The following is a 27,599-nucleotide window of genomic DNA, read 5'->3' on the forward strand; positions in this document are numbered from 1 at the left end:
AGAGAGTGCAGCAAGCACCTCTACCGGTTTCGAAACTTATTAGTCTCTCATCGGGAGGCACATATGCTGCTCTCTCTGACCCAACTAGGACAAACCCCGGCGTGCAGTCACGGATTGCAACGAACGAAATGGCAGGGATGCCCTAGCGGCAACTGCTAGCAAAAAACTAAGTTTTCAATCTAATAGCACACAAAACAACATCCAAAAATGTTACTCTACATCCTACCAGATTGAAAACAATGAGAACCTTCTCTGGTAACACCTCCGAGGCTTCTACAATTTGCAAGCCATAACGGATGCTGAGACTAAGGAAGATGAGGGAATTTTACAATTTATAATTCACGTCCCATCTGCTCAGCGTGGTAAAGTTCCAACGAGAGTTGTTTTATGTGCTATTAGATTGAAAACTTAGTTTTTTGCTAGCAGTTGCCGCTAGGGCATCCCTGCTATTTCGTTCGTTGCAATCAGTGACTGCACGCCGGGGTTTGTCCTAGTTGGGTCAGAGAGAGCAGCATATGTGCCTCCTGATGAGAGACTAATAAGTTTCGAAACCGGTAGAGGTGCGTGCTGCACCCTCTGATTGAACTTTAATAATGATGCGGCTGTAGTTTCGTGTTGCAACGAAATTGAAAATGGCTATTCATTTTTTATTTACATGTTTACTCTGATTGGTGTACGAAGGGAACCATTCTCGTTGGAACTTTACCGCGCTGAGCAGATGGGACGTGAATTATAAATTGTAAAATTCCCTCATCTTCCCTAGTCTCAGCATCCATTATGGCTTGCAAATTGTAGAAGCCTCGGAGGTGTAACCAGAGAAGGTTCCCATTGTTTTCAATCTGGTAGGATCTAGAGTAACATTTTTGGGTATTATGTGCTATTAGATTGAAAACTTACTTTTTTTTTATTCTGAAATGTTTTTAAGGAGTTATCAACATTCTTCTAAACAAGATAGAGTAGACAAATAGTTGATTTATATTTTGAAACTCAACATTAAGTGGTAAACAAATTTTGACATATTTAATATGTAATTATTGTAAAACCTGTTTGTCAGCTTAAATTTATTTTTTAATTATTTTAGCTATTCTATAATTCTATGCCATCCCTAACATGGTAAAAACACAAACGCGTTCTGCATAAATAAAGTATATAGAATGTGTATACATATTTAGTTATTACATCACAAAAATGTTGTTCCGTTGTGATGTGTATATCGCCTACTAAATAGACAACCAACATTACTGCAATAATTAGAAATTATCTTACTTGTTGTAGCGCTACAATATTTTAATTTTATTCATTTTATCGGGCTTGACTCCTTTGTGTCCTGCATGGTTGTTTGTAATAACCAATTTTGTCGAATCTAACGATGCATTATATTTATATTTTTTAACAAAAACTAAATTAGAAAATTGTTTTTATTTCCTTCTTACCTGAATATCATTGGAGGACCCAGTTATCACTAAATTCCATAATTAATTATACATTTGATTTTAAAAACGACAGAAAATCTAATCCCCACGTTCTTAAGAGCGATGTTCATACCTACTTGTACCGGGTGTCCCAATAAGAATGGCTCTCGGCCATATCTCAGGAACCGTTTATAGTACAGCTTTGAGAAAAAATATTTATAACAAAAGTTGCCTCGAGAAAAGCCTGGAAATTATTTTCATAATTGTAAGTCCACCGCTAGAGGGCTTAATTGAATATGAAAAATTAAAAAATCAAAATTTTACAAAATTTACCTAATGAAAGGGCAGTGGAAATCCAATCATCGTATTCTCCATAAAATTCTGCGCATATTTGATTTCACAAGTTTAAGTCTACTTTTGCAAACAAGAGGTGGGGGTGAGTGGGAACCTTCTTATAAAAAAATGGTTGTTCTGCTCCGGTTCTGCTAAATCGAATTTTGCATACTTGATCTTGTTGAAAACAGCTCTTTTCGTTAATGTAAGTGTCTTATTTTCGAAATAGCCTATTAAGTAATATGCAAGCTAGGAGGCGTTATTTAATTATTTTCAGAAATCTAGTTTTCTTTGGCAAATATTAAATACAAGTATGCCATTTTAATCCTGTATTACAAAATTAGACCAAATTAGCAACATAATACCGAAAACCGCACGGCGATACCTATTTTCTATCTCGAGATGTCTTAAGAAACGGGTAAATTTTAAACAACTGTTAATGTCACCGGTAAACGAAGTTAAGCAAAAGTAGTGTGCTATGGAAAAAACAAAGAAACATTTTCCAGATGTAAACGTATATAATTTATTAAAACTACAATTAACCAAACAATACTATAAAATATAACAAAGAAATAAAAGCAACTATTTACTTAGTGACGACCTAAATGTTCAAATTGTTGCCCATCATTTTCGATGGAAGCATTTACTCTTTCAAGAGTAGATTGAACAGCAGTCTCAATTTCTGCTTTCGCAATGCTTTAAATGGCGTTTCGTATTCTCTAGATTCTAGATCATGTTTTCTCGAGTAGTGGGCCTAGCGGCAAAAACAAGGCCCTTAATCCGTTCTCATAAATAAAAGTCTAAAACAGTTAAATCTGTTGGTATTCAATCTGCTCTTGAAAGAGTAAATGCTTGCATCGAATATGATGGGCAACAATTTGAACATTTAGGCAGTCACTAAGACTAAGTAAGTAGTTGATTTTATTTCTTTGTTATATTTTATAGTGTTGTTTGTTTTATTGTTGTTTTAATTAATTATATACGTTTACATCTGAAAAATGTTGATTTGTTTTTTCCATAGCACACTACTTTTCCTTAACCTCGTTTACCGGTGACAGTAACAGTTATGTTTAAAATTTACACATTTCTTAAGATATCTCGAGATAGAAAAAAGGTATCGACATGCGGTTTTCGGTATTATGTTGCTAATTTGGTCTAATTTTGTAATACATGATTAAAAATGCATACTTGTATTTAAATATTTTCCAAATAAAACTAGATTTCTGAAAATAATTAAATGACGCCTCCTAGCTTGCATATTACTTATTAGGCTATTTTGAAAATAGGACAGTTACATTGACGAAAAAACTGTTTTCAACAAGACCAAGTATGTAAAATTCAATTTAGCAGCCGGACTTACAGCCATTTTTTCATAAGAAGGTTCCCACTCACCCCCACCTCTTATTTGCAAAGGTAGACTTAAACTTGTGAAATTCCTTGAAACTTGAAAACTAAACTTGAAACTTGTGTAAATATGCGCCGAATTTTATGAAGAACACGATGATTGGATTTCCAGTGCCTTTTCATTAGGTAAATTTTGTAAAATTTTGATTTTTTAATTTTTGATATTCAAATACGCCCTCTAGCGGTAGACCTACAATTATGAAAATCATTTCCATGCTTTTCACGAGGCAACTTCTGTTATAAATATTTTTTTTCTCAAAGCACTACTATAAACGGTTCCTGAGATATGGCCGAGAGCCATTCTTATTGGGACACCCGGTACAGTGAAATCGATAATTTTAACAAGTTAATCAACAAATTTGATAAATACATTTTTCGTTATTTTTTGTTTTATCTTGTGGCATCTTTCGTTACAGTATCTACTTGCTCGACTTCTAAAAGATGTCATTGGATAAACTGTACATTTAGCGATGGTTTTGTACAGTGTGGACACCACTTATGTAATAAAATTGTTTCTGTTCTTATATTAGAAAAAGTAAAAAATAACACTGTGACCCGTCAACTTTTAAATTTAAATGTGCGTTTTTTAAACATAATTTAAATGTACAGGGGATTTACGCGAGTCTAACATACTACATAATTTTTATTTTTAAAGAAACAGCTTATACGAGTTCATAGTTCTGGATCCCACGTATGAAAAAAAAGTTGATTAATAGCAAGCTGAAAATTTGTTAATAGCTTAAGGGTGTCTAGTCGGATAAACTTTGATATATTGGAACACTGTAACAGGGGCAGTTTTAATTGTGGAACAGGTTAAAAATTTGGAACGGCCAGACCACGAAAACGGCACATTTATTTTGTCCGACAGAACAGACTTAAACTCTCCGAACAAAGATTAAACTCTTATGCAAAAATCAGACTGCTATTTATCACCTGTCATAATTCCTGTCATTTGACATATTCTACATGTTCCACTCATTAAAACGCCCATTTGGTGATAAATAGCAGTCTGATTTTGCATGAGAGTTTAATCTCTGTTCGGAGAGTTTAAGTCTGTTCTGTTGGACAAAATAAATGTGCCGTTTTCGTGGTCTGACCCTTCTAAATTTTTAACCTGTTCCACAATTAAAACTGCCCCTGTTCCAGTGTTCCCATATATCAAAGTTTATCCGACTAGACACCCATAAGCTATTAACAAATTTTCAGCTTACTATTAATCAATTTTTTTTTTCATACGCGGGATCCAGACCTATTATATATTGTTGTTTTTAAATTTTAAATCTCAAATTCAATTACCTGGACAACAGAGAACATAAGGGAAGCAGCAAAAGCAACAAGAGTAAATTGCCTCCGAGAAGCCATATGGAGAAACAAATATCTGACCACGGAAAGCAAAATGAAAGTATACGAGGTAACAGTAAGACCAATCCTAACATATGCAGCGGAGACAAGGACCGATACAAGAAAGACGAAACAACAAATCAACAATATCGAAATAAAAGTATTAAGATCAATAACGGGCATATCATTAAGAGACAGACAAAGCAACAGAAGTGTACGCGAACAATGCTAAAATTCAAAGTACATATTAACAGGTGGATAAAAACAGGGAAAAAAAACTGGAACATACATACATGTAAACTGAATGGGACCAGATAGATTAGAGAATATCTGTAAAAACAACAAGCCGTATAGAAGACCTGTTGGAAGGCCGCCGAAAAGGTGGAAAGACAATGTACAGTCAACAACAACTGAAACAGAATAAGAGGCAGACAAACAGGAGTAATCCTAGTCGCACGAAAAAGAAGAAGAAGTATGTACTTTGTGTGTTTACTTTAATGTGTGAATCCTGTTGTAACTATACGCTCTGAGCTTCGCTGGTGTCGCTCCTAGCGGTTACTAATTCAACTTTTACTGGTAATTTTTAAATTTATCATTTAATTGTTATCACTTAATATTTACAACGCAAAAAAGTAATTAAATTGTAATCGATTTTTTTAAGATTTTTCTAATCATTTTGACGTTCTATTGATAAAATATCAATTTCTTACTTCGGATAGTTTGACAATAATCGTGTAGATGGCGCTAAGATTATAATAGATTATTTATAATTAGATATTACGGAACATTAAAAAAACTTAAATTCAGTATTTAAAACGTAAGTATATTTAAGGTAAAAATATATACCACAGCTTTGACCAACTAATATTGTTTATAATTAATGTTTTTAATTTTAATTTTAAATTAATCACTTTGACATTTATGTCAAATTTCCGCTAAACGTTTACAAACTTGTCACTACTGGCGTTCGCGAATTTGTAAATATCCCCTCTACGTACGAGCTCACAGCGTATAATAACAAGTAGATGTAGATGACCACGAAGAAGTAGAAAGATTTGTGTCATTTGTGAATATGTAGTACATTTCTAAAATGTAAATCCGAATCTGTCAAATATACTACTGAGAACCAATGTTTACTTTCACATAAAAAGGTAAGATTTATATAAATCCATAGATAACTTCAGGAAAAAACGTTTATCCAGAATGTAATACCCTTAACGAGGCAAGATATTCAAAATATCATCAAAGACCTTATTTTTCGTAATCGTTAGAGATAGTAAAAAACTCCTAAAACTTAATCTTTCCTCATTCTCTTTCGATGTTTCTCTGTTGTCCTTCGGAAACATAATCGTTAAAAATTAAAAGGAAAACCTCCACAGAATTTTAATAATGTTCCTTTCATCTCGACGAAATGCGAAATTCGGAGTTTAAAAAAAACGTTAACAAAGCGAATATCTGCAGACCGTCTACAAAGCATTCCTTATCTGGAAATCTCGTTCCCTTCAAGGATTCCATTGTCCTGTTGCGCCGGGCGACGGTACTCGCTCAGAGTTTCTAACGGTCAGATGGACCAAGAGAAATGTATCAAAGTCTTTGCATGATATCATTTTCTCAGTAACTTTTAAGTAGAGCTTTTATTATTCTTATGCAGAAATAAAATAAAGTAAAATAAAACATGTCAAATATTGGTGTTTACAATTATACGGAAATTATAGTAAAGTGCAAAAAAATAAGTGTCGATTTTCACAATTTACTTTAACATTTAACTTTAAACATTAAAAAGGTCCATCGATCCAGATGAGTATGAAAATGATTATTGGTTTATTACGCCAAGGAAATAAGGCAAAAATATACCATGTTCGGGACACTTGAGCAGCCAGGTTGCAAATGGGTTTTTTGGGTACTATATACCTAATACATTATAAATACAAAAATGCCCGTCACGGTTCGGACGAGAAATTTAGTTATTAACAAATAAGGGTCAAAAATGGCAGTTTTTTCGTTTAAACCGCTACAGGTAAAAATAGGGTAATTAAATATCTTATTTACAGTATTCTTCTTTTAGGTTTTAGAAGGTTTTAAATGGCGGTTTTTGAATCTTTTTTAGATCTTTTGTTGCTTCGAAAACTGCAAAATAAGACTAAAATATCAAAAATAAAAAAATTGCTATAACTGTGGCGAAAATGAATTTAAGACTTCCATATTGCACGAAAAGCTGAGTCAAACAGTCCACATAATGCACAAAAAAATTTAAGATGATTCGTCAATTAGTTTAAATTGTATTCAATTTGTTTTTCCCAACGAGCTTTTTTTCGCAATGTTATTGTTCAGAAAATATTAATGATATAGCAATTCTGTGGAAACCACATAAAAGAAGAATAGTAATATTTTCAAGGTGTTTAAAAATATCATTAAATTCACTTCGAAAACATTTTACTAATATAGTCATTTTTGGCTTATAAACAATTTGATTAACTTTGTTAATATTGACTATAGGCTAAAACTACAGAAGGATTTAAAAAACTGGTATTTTTACACGAATTTTCAAAAAAAAATTCTCCTAGCTTAATTACGGTCAAAATTAGCCACTGTTTTATTTAATTGACGGCTACTTTGTTTATAAACATTATAGTCTGGGCTGATTATCGGAGAATAGGCCATTTTTGGGAAAAGTTATTTACCAGCAATTTTATTACTGGAATCGAATCTTACGATTGTATATATTAATAATATAGGTATGCAAAGTCCGCAGATAGTGTGCTACTTTTTTTATAAACAAAATGGCGCCCGAAAATCGTGTTTTTTTCAATTGTTGCTCTATAACTCCAAAGATTTTAACTTTACACCAAAAACACCCAAATAAAAATTCAACGCAATTAAATTCTGCATAGAGACGTGTTTTTTCCGATTCACTTCGACGAAAACTTTCCCCGGAAATAGCGGGTTATTCCAACAAAATCTTTAATTTTCAACTAAAATTTTACATAAGTATTTGTTAATAAATAATTAAATAACTTGGTAATGTAAAAGCACTTTTCGTAAAGATTATAATTCCAGAAGCCAATGGAAATTAAATAAACAGTTTAGCAACAATTGAATTGTTAATTAAAAATTTACGGTCGCTTTAATAACGACAATAATTACGATGCATAAGAATAACTATGATTTTTTCATAAAAATACACTATACCTATCTAACGTATTTTACAGAATTGAAATTGGACTATTTAAGCGGCCTCAGGAATATTTTAAAATTATAAACAACTTTTTGGCTTATAAACAAATAAAATATCTCGGGAAATATTAAACTAAATTAAACTATGAAAACGGTATCCGAAAAACAGCGACAGGGCGCTTCTTTTAAAAGAAAAAACGTTTAATTATGACGAGTGGTTCCTGAGATACAATCGGTCAAAGTTGACCGGAACTTACGGCAAAGATATAAATAAAAGGATCATAATTTTCAAACCGTCACCTTTTTATTTTTGTCCTCTTTCTCCACACCAATTTCCATATCTATAGAATCATCATCATTCTCTTTGCCTTATCCCTATGCGGGGTCGGCTTCCCTAATTGCATTTCTCCACACAATTCTATCTTGGGCCATATCAATGTTAATCCCCTTTACCAACATGTCCTGCCTTATCGTCTCCCCCCAGCTCTTCTTTGGTCTTCCTCTCCTACTCCTTCCAGGAATCTGCACTTCAGCTATTCTTCGTATTGGGTGGTTAACGTCTCGACGTTGAACATGACCAAACCATCTTAACCTATGCTCTCTCATTTTGGCATCAATTGGTGCCACACCTAGACTTCCCCTAATATACTCATTTCTAATTTTATCCTTCTTTGTCACTCCACTCATCCATCTAAGCATTCTCATTTCCGCCACATGCATTCGCTGTTCCTCTTTCTTTTTCACTGCCCAACATTCAGTTCCGTACATCATAGCTGGTCTTATGGCTGTTTTATAGAATTTTCCCTTCAGCTTCATTGGAATTTTTCTGTCACACAACACACCACTCGCTTCTTTCCACTTCATCCATCCAGCCCTAATTCTACTGCATGCATCTCCATCTATTTCTCCATTACTCTGTAATACCGATCCTAGGTACTTTTTACAATCATTTCACCATCCAAAGATACCATTTTATTTGTAGTAGCTCCATCTTTAAATGAACATTCCAAATACTCTGTTTTTGTCCTACTAAGTTTTAAACCTTTTTCCTCCAGAGCTTGTCTCCACTGTTCCAGTTTTTGTTCTAAGTCTCTTTCACTATTTCCTACTAACACGACATCATCAGCATACATTAAGCACCATGGAATGTTCCCCTGTATTTTCGCTGTTATCTGGTCCAAAACTAATGAGAATAAATACGGACTAAGCACAGAACCTTGATGCAATCCTACTTTCACATGAAATTTATCAGTCTCTCCCACACCTGTCCTAACACTAGTCGTTACTCCCTCATACATATCCCTCACAATCTTTACATATTCACCAGGGACTCCTTTCTTATTGAGTGCCCACCACAGAATCTCTCGAGGAACTCTATCATATGCTTTCTCAAGATCAATGAATACCATATGAGCGTTTGTTTCTTTACTCCTGTATTTTTCCATCAACTGCCTTATAATGAAAATTGCATCTGTTGTTGATCTACCCTGCATAAAGCCAAATTGATTCTCGGATATTTCGGTTTCTTCACGTATCCGTCTATCAATTACTCTTTCCCATATTTTCATGGTGTGGCTAAGCAGTTTTATAGCCCTGTAGTTTGTACATTGTTGTATATCTCCCTTGTTTTTGTAAACAGGTACCAGTATACTGCTTCTCCATTCGTCTGGCATTTGTCCAACTTCCATAATTCTATTAAATAGACCTGCTAGCCACCTTGTTCCTGTCTCTCCCAATGCTCTCCATACTTCCCCAGGAATATCATCTGGTCCTACCGCTTTTCCTTTCTATAGAATACTCATAACATATATTATTATAATAAAAACTATCGATAATACGTGTGAAAATTGCCAAAAATAGCAAAATTCCAATCAAAAATTAGGCTGGAGAAAATGTAACCCTCAAAGTTCAAAATCGGTATACCTTAAAAAAATGAATTTTCTCGGCTTCCCATGGAGCAATTTCCTTCATTCTTTTTTTGTTCCCAAGTAACTCGAGTAGAGCCATCGAACTAACTCATTATTTAATGTCAAACTTGCTTTTGTTTTGTTATAATACATTTATTTATTTATTATAACACAAAATTTTAATTTGCTTAAATAAAATTGTGTAAATAACTATACAGCTTTCAAATGAGAATATTTATGTTTTTAACTTTAAAAGGTACACTTGTAGTAAGTTTATCTAAAAAAAGCCTACAACTGGAAAAAATATGTAGTTTTCTGTTCTTATAAAAAAATTAATCTATTATAACAAAACAAAAGCAAGTTTGACATTTAATAATACGTTAGTTTGATGGCTCTACTCGAGTTATTAGGGAACAAAAAAAGAATGAAGGAAATTGCTCCATGGGAAGCCGAGAAAATGCATTTTTTTAACGTATGCCGATTTTGAACTTTGAGGGTTACATTGTCTCCAACCTAATTTTTGATTGTAATTTTGCTATTTTTGGCAATTTTCGCACGTATTATCGATAGTTTTTATTATAATAATATATGTTATGAGTATTTTAAAGATATGAAAATTGGTGTGGAGAAAGAGGACAAAAATAAAAAGGTAATGGTTTAAAAATTATGATCCTATTGTTCATATCTTTGTTGTAAATTCCGGTCAACTTTAATCGCTTGTATCTCAGGAACCACTCGTCATAATTAAACGTTTTTTCTTTTAAAAGAAGCGCCCTGTCGCTGTTTTTCGAATACCGTTTTCATAATTTAATTTAGTTTAATATTTCCCGAGATATTTTATTTGTTTATAAGCCAAAAAATTGTTTATAATTTTAAAATATTCCTGAGGCCTCTTAAATAGGCCAATTTCAATTCTGTAAAGTACATTAGATAGGTATAATGCATTTTTATAAAAAAATCATAGTTATTCTTATGCATCATAATTATTGTCGTTATTATAGTGACCGTAAATTTTTAATTAACAATTCAATTGTTGCTAAACTGTTCATTTAATTTCCATCGGCTTCTGGAATTATAATCCTTACAAAAAGCGCTTTTACGTTACCAAGTTATTTAATTATGGATTTACAATTACTTATCTAAAATTTTAGTTGAAAATTAAAGATTTTGTTGGAAAACCCGCTTTTTCCGGGGAAAGTTTTCGTCGAAGTGAATCGGAAAAAACACGTCTCTATGCAGAATTTAATTGAGGTGAATTGTTGTTTGAGTATTTTTGGTGTAAAGTTAAAATCTTTGGAGTTATAGAGCAAAAATTGAAAAAAACACGATTTTCGGGCGCCATTTTGTTTATAAAAAAAGTAGCACACTATCTGCGGACTTTGCATACCTAAATTATTAATACATACAATAATAAGATTCGATTCCAGCAATAAAATTGCTGGTAAATAACTTTTCCTTGTATTTTGCTAATTAGCCCAGAGTATTAAGCAACCTAACTAGAGCCATTTTGAAGTTGAAGGTATATAGTGCAAAAGTTTTAGTAAACTTTGAACTTCAACAGAGTGGTTCATAAAGCTTTAAAAATGACGTCCTAACGAAATCGATTCGTGGTCGGTGGAGGGGAATTATTAAAATCCATGCACTCAAAAAATGAAACTGATTCTTCGAACATAGGCTGCGATTAATATCGACAGAGCTTGTTGATGGATTTTGATCATAATTTTTTTAATTAGTATGTACTCGTAGTCTTATAATTTTATTAATATCTTATTAATAAGCACGTTATATACACACATCCCCACCTAACATTACAAAATGTTAGGGGGAACCCTCCTTATCACTCAGGGATATGAAAAACAGATTACGACCGACTCTAAGACCTACCGAATATGTATACATATTATATAATTTCATAACAATCGGTCAAGCTGTTTCGGGGGAGTATGGCAACTAACACTGTGATAGGAGAATTTTATACATGTAAATATATAGATGGCTGTTTAATTAGGGCTAAGGTTAAATTAAGGGTTGTATGTATTTTTTAATTCTACATCATTTAAAATTAAAATAGGTAATTTTGTCCAAAAAAATAAAAAAATGTCAGGGGGCAACCCCCCTTATAACTTATAGGTATGAAAAATAGAATAGATAGAATAAAACCTATTCTCAGTCCTATAGGATATACGTGTGAAATTTCATAAAAATCGGCCAAGCCGTTTCAAAGTAGTATTGTAACTAGCACTGTTAGAGGAGAATTGCATGTATATAAAAGTAACTGAATTAAATAATAAAAGTGGCTAACTTTTACCCTAATTAACCTAGACAAAAAGTTTTTTTTTTAAATTCGTGTAAAAATACCAGCTTTTGAAATCCCAAAGTAGATGTACTCTACAGTGAATATTAACAAAACTATTCAAATTGTTTATAAGCCAAAAATGACTCTATTTTAGTAAACTGTTTTCGGAGTGACAAAAACGAGTTTTTAATGATTTTTTTCAATACTTTGAAAATACAACTGTATTCTTCTTTCATGCGGTTTCCACAGAATTCCTATATCGTTATTATTTTCTGAACAATAACATTGCAAAAAAAAACTCTTTGCGATAAACAAATTTAATAAAATTTAAACTAATTGACGAATCATCTTAGTTTTTTGAACATTATAAGCACTATTTAACTCAACTTTTCATTCACTATGAAAGTCTTAAGGCCCTTTTCGCAAAAGTTATAGTAAATTTTTATTTTCGAAATTTTAGTTTTATTTTGCAATTTCCGAAGCAACAAATGATCGGACGAAAATTCAAAAAGTGCCATTTTAAACCATGATTCATCTTCTAAAAGAAGAATATTATAAATAAGATATTTAATTACCCTATTTTTACCTGTAGCGACTTAAACGAAAATACTGCCATTTATTTGTTAATAACTAAATTTCTCGTCCGAACTGTGACGGGCATTTTTGTATTTATAATGTATTAGGTGTATAGTACCCAAAAAACCCATTTGCAACCTGGCTGCTCAAGTGTCCCGACAAAAACCTTATTTCTCTGGACTATATAAAGAATTACTGATTTAGCGAGATTGAACCCACGCTGCCGATTTATTTAAATGTGAGGATTTTCCATTTATTTTCTTGATTTTCCCTTGTTTGTGTTTCATACTTGTTTCCTTTGAACAAAGTGCCAATAGATTATTAGGTTCTTATTATTAGTAACAACCTATAATTTTATTTTTAAATAAATTTGTTTGCTAAGTATTTTGATTAATATGAAGGTAAAAATGCTTATGAAAGCTCCTGGTTTTCTTCAATTATGTCGCAAAAGAGCATGTAATTGAACAAAGATTAAACAATTTTGTTGAATTTATAGAGTCGATTAGACATATCGCGAATAATGATTTAAGCGAAGACCAGTTTTCGCAGATGTAATTGAATATGGAATGAACCGAAAGTTTATTTACAGAATTTTATGAAATCCAAATGTCAGATGAATTAAATTGTCAAGAAGATACTGCACAAGAGTATCCGATTAGACAAAGATTAGATACGAGATTTTCAAAAAATTTGTCTAGATCAAGAACGATTTTAAAAAGAAAATATTCCGATTTATCCAGTTCAGAGTCGAAAGGGTTATATAAGCCATGAATATAATGGATTAGAAGATGTCAAATCACCTCATATACATTTGCCTATTTTTGATGGAGACTATTTGAAGTGATCGAGTTTAAAGAGACCTTTGGGGCGTTAATTCATAATATTGACAGATAATGTAGTCAAAAATATCATTATTTGCGTGAGAGCTTAAAAGATGATGCATTGAACAAGGTTTCTCCACAAAATTACAATTCTCCATGGGAGACTGTGCAACAGATTTGACATCTCGGATGTTAGTCAACAATCATTTAAAATCTCTTTTTGAGATTGAAAATTTAAATAAAGAATCTGCTTTAGGTCTCAGAAGAATGATCGACCCAGTTAAAAAGCATTTATTCGCTTTAAAATCACTTCAACTACCCATTGAACATTGGGATGCAATTATGATTTACTTGGTAAGTGGTAAATTGGATAAATTCAGTTCTCGTGACTAGGAAAAAAGAAAAGTAGATAAATATTTGACAAATTTAGATAAATTTCTTCAATTCTTGAAGAATCGTGCATATTTTTTGGAAACAATAGAGTTAAGGAATGTATCTAGCATTGTGAAAAAAAAACAGATTATAAAACCGAATACAAAGATAAATGATCTAGATATCTGATAACTAACACAAGCAAGCATAGACAAAACACACACAACAAATTTGTCACGTTAATAATTGTCATTCCTGTAATTTTATTTTTTACCAATTGCAATTAGTAGGAGTCGCCAAGTTCTTGAAAATTTCAAGATCTTGTCTTGATCTTGTCTTGATTTCAAGACAAGAAATAATTTTTGATTTCAAGACCAGACAAGAAATTTTATGTCAATACCAAGATTTATGTCAATACCCAGATAACACTTCTTATAGAGTCAACGTCTAGCCGATTTTTTGGCTTTGTTATTGTTAAAGCTGCTCTTGAAAATAGCTAACTATTTTTAATGGGAAATAAGCCACAATTTTACAAAAAAAAATGATTTTATTGACGTTTCGACGTTAAGAAATATTATTAACGTTTTATTTTATAATAAAATCATTTTTTAGTAAAATTGTGGCTTATTTCCTATTAAGCAGAGTTAATTACAAAAATGCCACAAGAAAATAGCTTCAGAACAACTTGAAAATAGACTTTCCACAGGTACATATGTTGCTGGCATTCCTAGAAAATCCTTGGCCATTTTCGATAATGACAGGTAGACATTTGCGTGTCTTCTCCAACAATCATTGAAGAAAGTTGACAATCATTGAAGCTTCTCAGATGCTGACAAAATTTACTGATCCGAACCCATTCTTTATCTAATATCTTGCAATGATTTAAATTTTCGATGTTATCGCAAAATATAGTTAAAGCATTTTTTACACTTAGACCTCATGTTAGCATCTCGAAAGTTAAATGACAGCTTGTAGGCACATCTAATTTTGGCATAATTTATGGCCTCGCCACTCTCGCAAGCACTTTTAAGTTTAAGTTGTATTTGTTCTGAGTTTTTAATTTTTTTACAAGGTATTTAATTCTACTTACCTACAGGAGAGCTGAAATCTAAAGCAGTATCATTTATATCATTTTCTACTTCGATCTCATCCTCCAAATAATCAAAATCCTTTTCGATGTCTAAAATTTTGCGATTTGGTTCAACAACTGTTATGATATCCTGGACGGCTAAGTTTAGAATATGTGCGAACAATACAAAATGCTTATTTTATTAGCACGCAACGCAATACAAAGTTCGCCGGGAAATCACCTGACCGGGGAATCAACAGACCGGGTAGTCAAGAAATTTCAAGATCTTGAAATTTCTTGAGTCAAGACAAGATAAAGATGTCAAGAAAACACCAAAACAAGATTTTTTTAATTTTCTTGATTATTTCTCAAGACAAGACAAGAAGTTGTTATCAAGACAAGAATTCTTGTCTTGTCGACCCCTAGCAATTAGTTTTGTAGTTAAGTACAAGAATTTATGATTATACACTTCATTGTATCAAGTTGTCCCTAAAATGGTCGTACTGTGTCTTAGTAGAATTCTTGTCTTGTCGACCCCTAGCAATTAGTTTTGTAGTTAAGTACAAGAATTTATGATTGTACACTCCATTGTATCAAGTTGTCCCTAAAATGGTCGTACTTAGTGTCCTCATCTAAAGAGTCGAAAGCTGTGGTGGAAGATACCTTAAAACGGTTAGGGACAGTTGAAATGTGGTGCTACCGACGTATATTAAGGATCTCACACACCATACAACTAACATAACTATTCTCCAGAAACTAAGAGAGGACAAAGAAATTATTTACACCGTAAAGAACAGAAAATTGGCTTACTTCGATCACACTATCATCATCAACCCGTACGCGTCCACTGCTGGACATAGGTCTCCCTCAGCTCTTTCCATCTTTCTCTGTTTTGTGCGGCTTGCATCCAGTTGCCGACAATACGCTTCAGATCGTCGGCCCATCTGGTTGGTGGTCGTCCTCTGCTCCGTAGTGCTTCTTCTCGTGGCCTCCACTCGATAATACGTTTTGTCCATCGGTTGTCTGACAATCTGGCGACGTGTCCTGCCCAATTCCACTTGAGCGACGCGATTCTTTCGACGGCGTCCGCTGTTTTTGTTCTACGACGTATTTCTTCGTTTGGGATTCGGTCCCTCAGGGAGACACCCAACATCTGGCGCTCCTTAGCCCTCTGAGTTATGCGAATCTTGTTCACTACCTTTTTTGTAAGTGTTGTTTCCGCTCCATAAGTGAGTACAGGCAATACACACTGGTCAAAGATTTTCCTTTTCAGGCATATGGGTAAGTCCGATTTAAATACATAGCTCAGTTTACCAAACGCTGCCCAGGCTAATCCTATGCGACGTGGGAGCTCGCAAGTCTGGTTATCTCTTCCCAACCGATTTTCATGTCCCAAGTACTTATAAGATGCAGTCTGCTCAATATCCATTCCATCAACAACAATATTACGATTTAGCACCAGATTAGTCATTATTTGCGTCTTGTTGATGTTAATCTTTAGTCCGACCTCTAAGAAAGCGTGATATAATTTGTTCAACATTATTATTGCATCATCCATACGATCGGCTATAAGGACGATGTCATCTGCGAATCTCAAATGACTGAGCTTCTCTCCATTTATTTTGATACCATATTCGTTCAGATCTGCCGTCTTAAAACTGTGTTCTAAAAGGGTTGTGAACAGCTTTGGTGAGATGGTGTCTCCTTGCCGTACTCCTCGCTGTATACAGAATTTATTTGTTTGTTGATCAGATAGTCTTACGCTAGCCGTTGCGTTGTGGTAGATATATTTTATCATGTTAGTGTAGCGATGGTCTATTCGGCATCTGTCAATGCTTTTAACATTTTCCGCTGGTTTATGGTATCGAACGCTTTCTCGTAGTCCACGAATATCAGTGCCAATGGTTTGTTGTATTCCGCGGACTTCTCGATCAAGTTTTTTATTACCAGTAAGTGGTCGTTAGTGCTATATCCGGATCTGAAGCCAGCTTGTTCTCTAGGCTGATAGAAATCTAACTTAGCCTCCAATCTTTTTTTGATAATTTTTGTGAAAAGTTTATATATGTGTGATAGCAGACTGATAGGTCACACTATGCCTAATAGTAAATACCGACTTCTATAGTTAATTCTACAAGGCAAAATCGAGGAGAAGAGAGACCCTAGACGCAAACGTTTATCCTGGTTGGCCAATCTTAGGAAATGGATTAGAATAAGATGGGTCAATTCTCTTACCAACATCACTGATGGGAGAAAGGCTCGTGCTCAGCCCGACTGCAACCTATTTGGGAGTACTGTTCACCAGGACTCTCAACTGGGACGGAGATCTAAAGGCAACTTTAGATAGGGTAAGAAACAGAGTCAGACTTCTCAATCCTCTCTCTGCATGAATCGGCAAGACACACAAGAAAACTCTCATCCACACTTACAAGACCTATATTCGACCCGTCATTGAGTACAAAGCAGGTCTCTACTGTCTTGTCAGTAGAATACAGAAAGAGAGGTTGTTGCGAGTGGAACGTAGAATCTTGCATAGAGCTAACTACGAGCACTGGAGATACCCATCAAACGAAATCCATAACCTTTCTAATATCCCCACAATTATCGAGAGAATCAACTCTCTGAACAGGAACTTCACATCTAAAGTAATCAACGGTCCCCTCTCTGACACACAACAATCTCTAAAATGTTCCTGTTCTTCTTCAGGCCACGTATTCGGACATCTTGGATATTAGTGCACCATATGTAACGCACAGCTGAATCTTATGTTTGTGCGTCACAGTGTTGCCATGCCATTTCTTTCATAATTTCAATCAATGGTAATTGTACTACAAGAATAATAGAATAAGAACGTTTACTTCTCCGTCATTATACTAGGTAGAATGATAAATGAGGTGTCAAATGAAAGCTTATAATCCAAGGATAGTACTAAAGATGAGAAATTAGACCTAGATTGTCTGTCCCTCAAAAAATAAGCGTTATATTGGGGATTTCTAATGTCGACATTAAAAGTTGCACTATTTTTTTTTCTATAAAACATTTTGATCTAAAACTTACCAGAAAACTTCTTTGTACTCTCTACTTTCAAATAAACGTGATTAAGAAGCTAAATTTTAAACTTCGTCACACAACTTTTGCGATTAAACTTTGCAATGCACAAATCCGCACCTTTTTCTTTGAAAAATTCACAACCTTTATCATGATAAGAATAAAAACTTGAAGCAGGTATCTTTACCTTCAAAAATGTTAGAGCTATATAGTGTAAAAATTTCAGAAAAAAATATTAAAATGGAACGGAGTTGTAGCGAGGTAAACGCAAAAAACGTGATTTCATTTTTTTATTTTTAGGTTAAAATTGCGATTTTGACAATGTTCCCCCACATAAAATTCAAAATAAACCTCATTTCCTTTTCAGCACCCTCGAAAATATAAAGTATGAATAAAATTAGCCATTCACTCCTCCGTGGTCAGTATCTCGAAAACTAAGCGCTTTTTTGAGGGTGTCCCGCTCGTGTAGAATATCACAAAAAATTGTAACGTGATAGTATGAAAAAATAGAGGATACGGCAACGGTGTTACAAGTGATGGTTGGATCCAATGCCAAAATTTACACAGACATATTAGGGTGCACTGATATCCAAGATGTCCACGTATTCTACCACCGACAGCCCAAACGGAAAAAGATTCACCCACCGTCCGCTCTAATGCAAACATGCATTGACGAACTCCCGGTAGAATACGAAGAAATCCTCGAGGCTACCCCGCTAGCCTACCGTACCCTACTCTTCTAACTCCTCTTCCCTACCCCGAAAAGGGAGAAGTTGGTTTTTTGCGGTTTCCTAACTTCATTGCACAATTATACCTGTTCGCCCCAAGAAAATAGCCACAACTATGTTCTACACTTGAACGCTCACTGTCCACGCTGCGCCCAAAAACCACCTCCTGACCGCCGACGAGGGACGCAGGCTTGCCTGTCGTTGTACAATGGTTTCTAGGGAGCTTGGTCGAGGGCAAAGCACGGACAGTACACTCATATGCCAATGGAACCAACACCAATTCCATCAAACTTTCTTCTCTGATCTCTGATAGTCGACTGAACCACCACCGTCCGGCAAAACCCTGGACCACCACACCTTGTCCCAGTTCTTTTTCGGCCACACAAATCAAATTCAACACATACCCCGAAGAGGACAAAATCCTAAACAGGGACCACTCAATGAATCCTTTCAATAAAGCAATCCTTATCCTTCACGAAACCCACATTAAGTTAGTTAGTTAGTTACCAACATCACTGATGTGATGATAGGGACCTTTTAAGGCCCATTTATACATACCCGGGTCGTGTCCGTTCCGGTTCAGTGCCGAGTCCGGGTATTTTTAATGCAATATTTACATACAACCGGGTTGTGGCAGTGTGCGTACCGGGCCGAATAAAGGCCCATTTATACATACCCGGGCCGTGTCTGTTCCGGGTCAGTGCCGAGTCCGGGTATTTTTATTGCGATATTCACATACAACCGGGTTGTGGCAGTGTGCGTACCGGGCCGAATAAGAGAGGAAAATGTTATTACATATCTCTGTGTAAAAGATAGTTGAAAATATTTCGGCTTGGATAGAAGATCTCACCTCACAATATCTATTGCTTGTCTGTTTTCCAGCAGTCGCGTTCACAAAACAATAAAATCGTGTTTATACAAGTCCCTGCGATCCGTGTCATTTTCGTGCATCGCCAGTGCCGACAGCAAAAATATCGGCTGGGATTAATTTCAGACCGGGCCCGGACGGGCCCCGTCCGGGAAACGCCAATGTATAAACATGCTCATAAGAGTACATATTGTTTTTTTTAGACCGGGCCCTGTCTTAACACGGAACGGACACGGCCCTGATATGTATAAATGGGCCTTAAGAGAGGAAAACGTTATTACATATCTCTGTGTAAAAGATAGTTGAAAATATTTCGGCTTGGATAGAAGATCTCACCTCACAATATCAATTGCTTGTCTGTTTTCCAGCAGTCGCGTTCACAAAACAATAAAATCGTGTTTATACAAGTCCCTGCGATCCGTGTCATTTTCGTGCATCGCCAGTGCCGACAGCAAAAATATCGGCTGGAATTAATTTCATACCGGGCCCGGACGGGCCCCGTCCGGGAAACGCCAATGTATAAATATACTCATAAGAGTACATATTGTTTTTTTTTTTGGACCGGGCCCTGTCTTAACACGGAACGGACACGGCCCTGATATGTATAAATGGGCCTTATAGTCTATATTCTATATAATTTGGTTTACTGAAATAACAGACGGAACTATTTTCAAAGAATTTACAGCGTAAAAACCAACAACAATTTTATTGACAAACTTTAATATTTTACATGTGCCCGAAGGATTAGAAATGTAGAAAAAATTTGTAGTTGGTAAGTACATACATGTAAATAAAATTCTTAATATGTTGAGAGATCTATGCCCTGAGTATATATTTATGTAGATATGTACTTACTGTCTACACATAGTTTACGATATTCGGATCAAATACCAATGTTGCATATACAGGGTGTCCAGAAACTCTACCGACAAACGAAGACAGGAGATTCCTCAGATAATTTTAAGACAATTTAACCAAATTCATCTAGTCCAAAAATATTTCCTAAGGGAGCTAAAGCTCTTTGAAGATGGCGTCTTGTAATTAGTTTTTTTAAATAACTCCAGAAGAGTTTTAGTTAGAAATAACAGAGAAGGCTTTTAGTTAGAAAAACTAAAATTGGTACACATATTTATCTTCTAGAGATAAATCGATTTCATCCATTGTGAATTTCTAATACATTGGCGTCCTTTTTGGGTGAGGCAACGATTATTTTATCACATAACTTTTTTGTCTTTAAGTTTTAAGCAATTTTGATACTGGATTATTAAATTGTGAGGTATTCTAGTACTAAAAGGTACTCTTGTTTTAAGTCGGTAGGACACACCGTTTTCTAGAAAAATCGATTTAAAAATTTTTCGTTTCCTGAATTTGAAAAAATTTTAAAAAAAACGGTGTATTTTACCAACTTAAAGCAAGAGTACCTTTTAGTACTAGAATACCTCATAATTTAATAATCTAGTGTCAAAAATTCTTAAAAATTAAAGACAAAACAGTTATACCCAAAATGGACACATATGACCGGTACTGGAAATTCGCCATTAATGTTTTCGATTCATTTCTGGAATATAAATAAACGTACCAGTTTTCGTTTTTCTAAATAGTTTTTTTTTTAATTTTCTTTTGATATTCAAAAAACGAAAAATTTTCAAATCGATTTCTCTAGAAAATGGTGTATCCTATCGACTTAAAGTAACAGTACCTTTTGGTACTATAATACCTTACATTTTAATAATCCAGACTCAAGAATGCTTAGAAATTAAAAGCAAAAAAGTTATGCGATAATATAACTGTAGCCCTACCCAAAACGGACGTCTATGACCGGTACTAGAGATTTGCAATGGATGGAATCGATTTAACTCTGGAAGATTATGTGTACCAAGTTTCGTTTTTCTAAATAGAAGCGTTCTGGAGATATTTCAGAAAAACTAATTACCAGACGCCATCTTCAAATAGCTCTATCTCATTTAGGAAGCATTTTCGGACCAGGTGAATTTGGTTAAATTGTCTTAAAATTATCTGAGGAATCTCCTGTCTTTGTTGGTCAGTAGAGTTTCTGGACACCCTGTATAAGTAGTGCATCAGAACATTGCTCTTTCTTTCACGCGGTGGTTTAAATAAAAACATCACATTTTACCTATTCGGTAATTTTACCTAAAGGGCTCAGTGAATAAAAAGGTCAATGTGTTCTTTCGTTAATTTCTTTCACGAAGTGTTTGAAATGAACACATCACATTTGACGTATTCGGTAATTTTACCTAAAGGGATGGGCGCAGTGAATAGAAAGGTCGATGTGTTGATGTGCATATATGTTTTCGCAATCATTTCGGTTCAAAGAAACCAAATGTAATCGATGGCCTCGAGGGGATCACGAAGTATGTCGAACGCGCATTTTACTTTGAATTTTTATCGAAAACTTAGATGCGAACAGAATGTTGCAGAATTTGATACAGAGATTAGTATATTAGATATCCGTGGCGATTCTAAATATAATTGAATGAGGCCGTAGGACTTCAAAGTCTGATGAGCTACATAAATAATATTATGTTAATTCTGCTTATCTGAGAAAATATATCTGAGTAATAAGTATTACAAACAACAATAGTAAAAATCGAAGCAAAGTCAACCAGAAACTTATGAAACCCAATTTATGATAATTAAAAGGAAACAAGTACCTAACAAATATTTTAAGAATAAGAAAAAAGAAGAATAAGAAAATCAACATTGAGAAAACGGAATATCTTAGAATAAAGGATGAAGAAAGAGACCCACAACTCTCGATTAGAGATATAAAATAATGCGAAGAATTTAAATACCTAGGGCAGGGACAGCGATAGCGAAGGGAAGAACATAGAAACGGAATTAGTGCAGTCACTGAAGGTTTTCACCTCCGATTTCGTTGAACCTCCATCGATTTTCATGAAAATTGGTGAATAATTAGAGGATACCTCAAGGAACAAAGGTGACATGATGCTAACTTGCGCTATTACCCTGGGGGTGGATGCCACCCCTTCTTGGGGGTGAAAATTATTTTAATTAAAATAATATCATAAGTCGATAGAGGGACAAATTATAAGCAAAATTTGTTATATAAAGTTATTAAAATAAATCAACGATTTTTGACTTATTAAAGACCAAAGATTTTATTTTTTCGTAAAAAATGCATGTTTTAAATCGGTTTTTCACGTATAAATCAAAAACTATAAGCTTTTACAAAAAAGTTATTATTACTGAAATTAAAGATAATAAAAAATTGAATATATTCCTCACATAAAGAACTAAACTAATTTTAGTTCAAAGTGAGTTATTGGCAATTGAATGTGTATTTTTTTCGACGAGTACTCAAATCCAAGTATTCAAGCTTAAATAACGGGAAAACGATGCAATGTATAAAATATTCCTGCTAAACATTTGCCAAAGTACTTCGGAATACCTATCAAATGAGCTTCAGAACAAGGTATTAGCGTCAAAAGTAAGCAAGTTATAATGAAAATAAAAGAACCGTTTCGAATTTTTTAGGAAAAAGTGAAAAATAAAACAAACGCCATTTCCACAAAAATTAAAATTTATAGTAATATTTACAAAAACTTCTTTATATTAGCATAAGTAATGTTTTCGATAATTTTGACCGGTTTAGAATGCATATTTTTCAAAATTATTGTAATTCTCATATTCTTTTGATAATAACTCCAAAAATACTCAATATACGTAAAAAATTATAAATAACCAAATTTTAGTTTTTTCTGTGCCAAATATTTGACCTGTTTTACTATTTCTATAGGGTAAAAAATAACCGAGATAGAAACGTTTAAATCTTAAATTTTGCTTTGGGAACCATGCTGCAACCGGGGTCATTTTACCTTTTATTTTTAAAAAAGTAAGGGGTTTAAAAGATTAGGTTCAACGTGCTTAAATAGCACTTAGAATTAACTTTCAAACAGTTTTTAAATGAACCGTATATCGTAAACACGAACGGAGTTATTAAAAAAAAACAATAACATTTTTTGGAAAATTTTTTAAAAGATAAATTTTGAAAAAATTTTGTAGCATAAATTTTAACGCTATCAACATGAGATGTAGATCCTTGAAACACACTCAGTGATCAAAAGATCCAAGGTTAATGGTTTGACGACCACTCGTACGAAATTTTTTATTTATTACGGGATTTTTCCACATTCTCTATTTCATCTGTTCGCTATCAACATGTTCGGGGGCTCATTTAATAGATATTTCTAAGTACTTTGACAAATGTTTAATAAGTTTATGTTATAAAATGCATCAGTTTCCCGTTATTTCAGCTTGAATACTTGAGAGTTTTTTACTCGCCGAAAAAAATATACATTCAATTACCTATAACTCACTTTTAGTTAACATTAAAAGGTTTTTGTAGTCAGGGGTTTATTTCATTTTTTATTAGCTTCAATTTTGATAATAATAACTTTTTTGTAAAAACTTACACTTTTTGAGTTATTGATGAAAAATTGGTTAAAAACATGCATTTTTCTCAAGAAAAATTAAAATCTTTGATCTTTAATAACTCAAAAAGTTTTGATTTATTTTAATAACTTTATATAACAAACTTTGCTTGAAATTTCTCCCTCTATCGAATTATGGGGTTATTTTTAATAAAATAATTTTCACCCCCGAGAAGGGGTGGCATCCACCCCCAGGGTAAAAGCGCAAGTTGGCACCATATCACCTTTGTTCCTTAAGATATCCTCTAACCACTAACTAATTTTCATGCAAATCGATGGAGGTTCAACGAAATCGGAGGTAATAGCTCATATCCACCTTCAGTGACTCCACTAAATTTTTAGTAGAAAATACAACGGGGTCGAAATGTGGTACAAAACACTAAACTCATTATTTTGCTCTCGTAAAATTAGTTTACGAACAAAAATGACAATCTATGAAGAAATAAGAAGAATAACAGAAAAGATTTACAATACCGTAGATACAACACAATCCGGGTATGTAATGCGAATTAAAGACGAAGGATGGCCAAAAAAAGCCGTAAAATATGTACTATGGAATTGAAGTAGAAGGAGGCGAAGACCAAAATTTAAATGGAGAGGAGGAATCAGAGGAATAATGCGAGGTAGGGCCGTAAATAAGGAGTAAGGGAGGTAAATATTCTGTTATTTTTAGAATTTTAAAATATCGCAATAAATTTCACTCAACTTGCTTGTATCTGTTTTTCAATTACTTAATTCAATTTTTATTTTTGTTTGTGTGGTACATTTTGAGAAATAATCTTTTTATAATTATTTTCTGTATGTAAGATCTTGATATCTGATAAATTGAATGTGTGTCCTGTTTTCCACAAGAGTTTTTCTTTGTAATCACTTTTGTGCTGCGTTATTCTTTGTTTTAAATCACTGAGATGTTTGTCCTACATACTGCCCATCACATTCGAGACAATACAGTTGATAAATGAGTTGACTCTGATTTAGAAGCGGTGTCTGGTCTTTAAGCTTCGAGAATAAGCTGTAGTTGTATATGCTCAGTAGTTTGATTAGAATGTTGGTTAAGCCATTTAAGTATGTAGGACAACTTTTTGTACATCACGGGATCTGTTGGCCCGTTGTCACATTGCCCGTCATGTAAGTCTGAGTTATATATATATAAGTTGCTTAAGAATTTAGAACATGTTATATATATAATAATAGTCTCCCGTTTTATACCGCTGACGAGACTTTGGGGTTATAACAGGGTAGTCTGCTATCTCTAGGGCTTACGGTATACAAGGAAGGTAACAAGGCCAGTGCTATGCTCCAACCGCCTATTATGACCCCTGGGTGGTCATTTTATTCAGGCTGAGTCGACCTGGGGCCTAGACACATTTTTAAAAATGTCTAGATATTCCCCCTCCCCCCTCCCGATTGATCCAAATAATGGCATAACCCAGACATCCAAAGTGAAAGTTATCCTCCAACACCAAATTGTTCTGTATAGTCCACATAATGTTCAGAAACAAGTCACACCATTTTGAGCGTCGGGTTTAGGGGGAGAAATCGGTAAATTCGTAGTTTTTTACGTTTTTCGTCAATATTTCTAAAACTATGCGGTTTAGCATGAACAACCTTCTATACAAAAATGTTCTACATTAAATTTGAAATAAAAAACGCCCTATGCATAATCCTTCTAAAATGAACGGTTCCAAAGTTACGAAGGTATTATAGTATAATTGGTCCAAAAAAAGCCTAACCCAGACATCCAAAGTAAGTTTTCCTCCTAAAACACCAAATTGTTCTATATGGTCCACATATTGTTCAGTAAAAAGTTACACCATTTTGAGCGTCCGGTTTGGGGGGGGGGATGGGGGAGAAGTCGGTAAATTAGTAGTTTTTTTACGTTTTTCGTCAATATTTCTAAATCTATGCTTTAGCGTAAACAATGTTCTATATAAAAATGTTCTACATAAAATTTAAAACAAAAAAAGGTCCGATACATAATTGTTATAAAACCAACGGTTCCAGAGTTACGAAGGGTGAGAAGTGGAGGTTTTCGATACTTTTTATATTATTTGGGTAATTGATGATGATTTTGGGTGGTGAGGTTGACGTTTCTTCAAGGGCTCAAGTCCGAAGTTGGATAAAATGAGTAATTCTAAGAAACTTTTGTTATATAGAGTTTTTTCACTAAGTCAATACTTTTCGAGTTATTTGCGGTGAATATGTTCATTTTTAACAAAGAAAAACATGTTTTTGGATGGTTTTTCGCAAATAACTCAAAAAGTAAGTACTCTAGCAAAAAAATATTCGTAGTAAAAATATAGCTTATAAAAAATTGAAAAAAATGGTGTACGCGTGTGGTCTGCAGACTCAGTAGAAGCAGAGTTGTAGCTAATGAAAAGTAGGTTCTTCTTCTTTAAATTCCAAATCGAATATTTCAACGTGAAATAACCAAAAAACGGAGCACTATAAGTGTTTTAAAAGAGGTTTATTTTTAGTTTTAAAAAACTTCTAGCATTAAAAGTAAGTGAGTTATGCTCAAAATATTGTTAGTTCTGTTTATTTTTTGATAAAAGAATCGCGAAAATCACCCCCTAATTAGCATCACAAATAAAATTAATCGTTACCGCTTCATAATTTACTTTGCTTATGTATTCTTTATATGATCTGTAAGTTTCATCGGTTTAAAGTGTTTATTTTTGAAAAGGCTGTAGTTAAAATTGCTTGAACGAGTCACTAATCACGAGTTTATGCAAATTTTGAACAGCCATAGCATAACCAATTTTTTTCTAACAGGAAAACAAGAAATTAAAATTATTCAGAAAATCAAAACAATAATTTTATTACTCTTTGAGATTTTTGGTATTACTAATAATTTTTTAAGTAATTTTGAATAAAAATTTAAATTTTTTTCAAAAAGAAGCACTTTGAACCAATGAAACTTATAGATCTTATAAACAATACATACATAAGTAAAGTAACCTGTGAAGCGGCAACGATTAAATTTTATTTGGATGCTAAATAGGGGGTGATTTTCACGATTCTTTTTACCAAAAAATAAACGGGGCCAATATTTTGAGCGTAACTCACATGTTCGAAGTATTTTTAAAAACAAAAATAAACCTTTTTTGAACACTTTAAAAAAGTTTTAATGAGTTTTCCCCGAAAAGTGCTTCGTTTTTTGGTTACTTCACGTTGAAATATTCGATTTGAAATTTGACGAAGAAGAACTTACTTTTCATTAGCTACAACTCTGCTTCTACTGGGTCTACAGTGTACAGACTTCATGCGTACACAATTTTTTTCACTTTTTTATAAGCTATATTTTTGTTAAGAATATTTTTTCGATAAAATACTTTTTATCGATACTTTCGATAAAATACTTTACTTACAAAAGATCCTTAGAATTAGTCATTTTATCCAATTTCGGACTTATTTTGAATGTATATCTTTCACCACCGAGAATGGGGTACACCCCTCCATTACCTATTTCCAAATTTTCATCCTTCTTTTATTTTTTTTGTGTCAGATTTTTCTTTGATTGGGCTATACGTTTCGGCGTACACTTACAAAATTGAGGTATACGAATTTCAGTACTGTTTATTTTGCCGCATATCCTAGATTCTTTTTAACACAATTCCTTAATAATCGTTTGAAAACGATTTTCGGAGTAAAATACAAACGTCGATTTTTTAATTAAAAATGTAATTGTCATTACAATCAGCTGTGGGTAATCCCATATAAACACAATATTTAATTTAGACATGCCACAAGAAAACAGTTTCAGAATCTTATTAAAAAA

This window comes from Diabrotica virgifera, chromosome 7, assembly GCF_917563875.1.
Source record: "Diabrotica virgifera virgifera chromosome 7, PGI_DIABVI_V3a".
Taxonomy (NCBI): Eukaryota; Metazoa; Arthropoda; class Insecta; order Coleoptera; family Chrysomelidae; genus Diabrotica; species Diabrotica virgifera.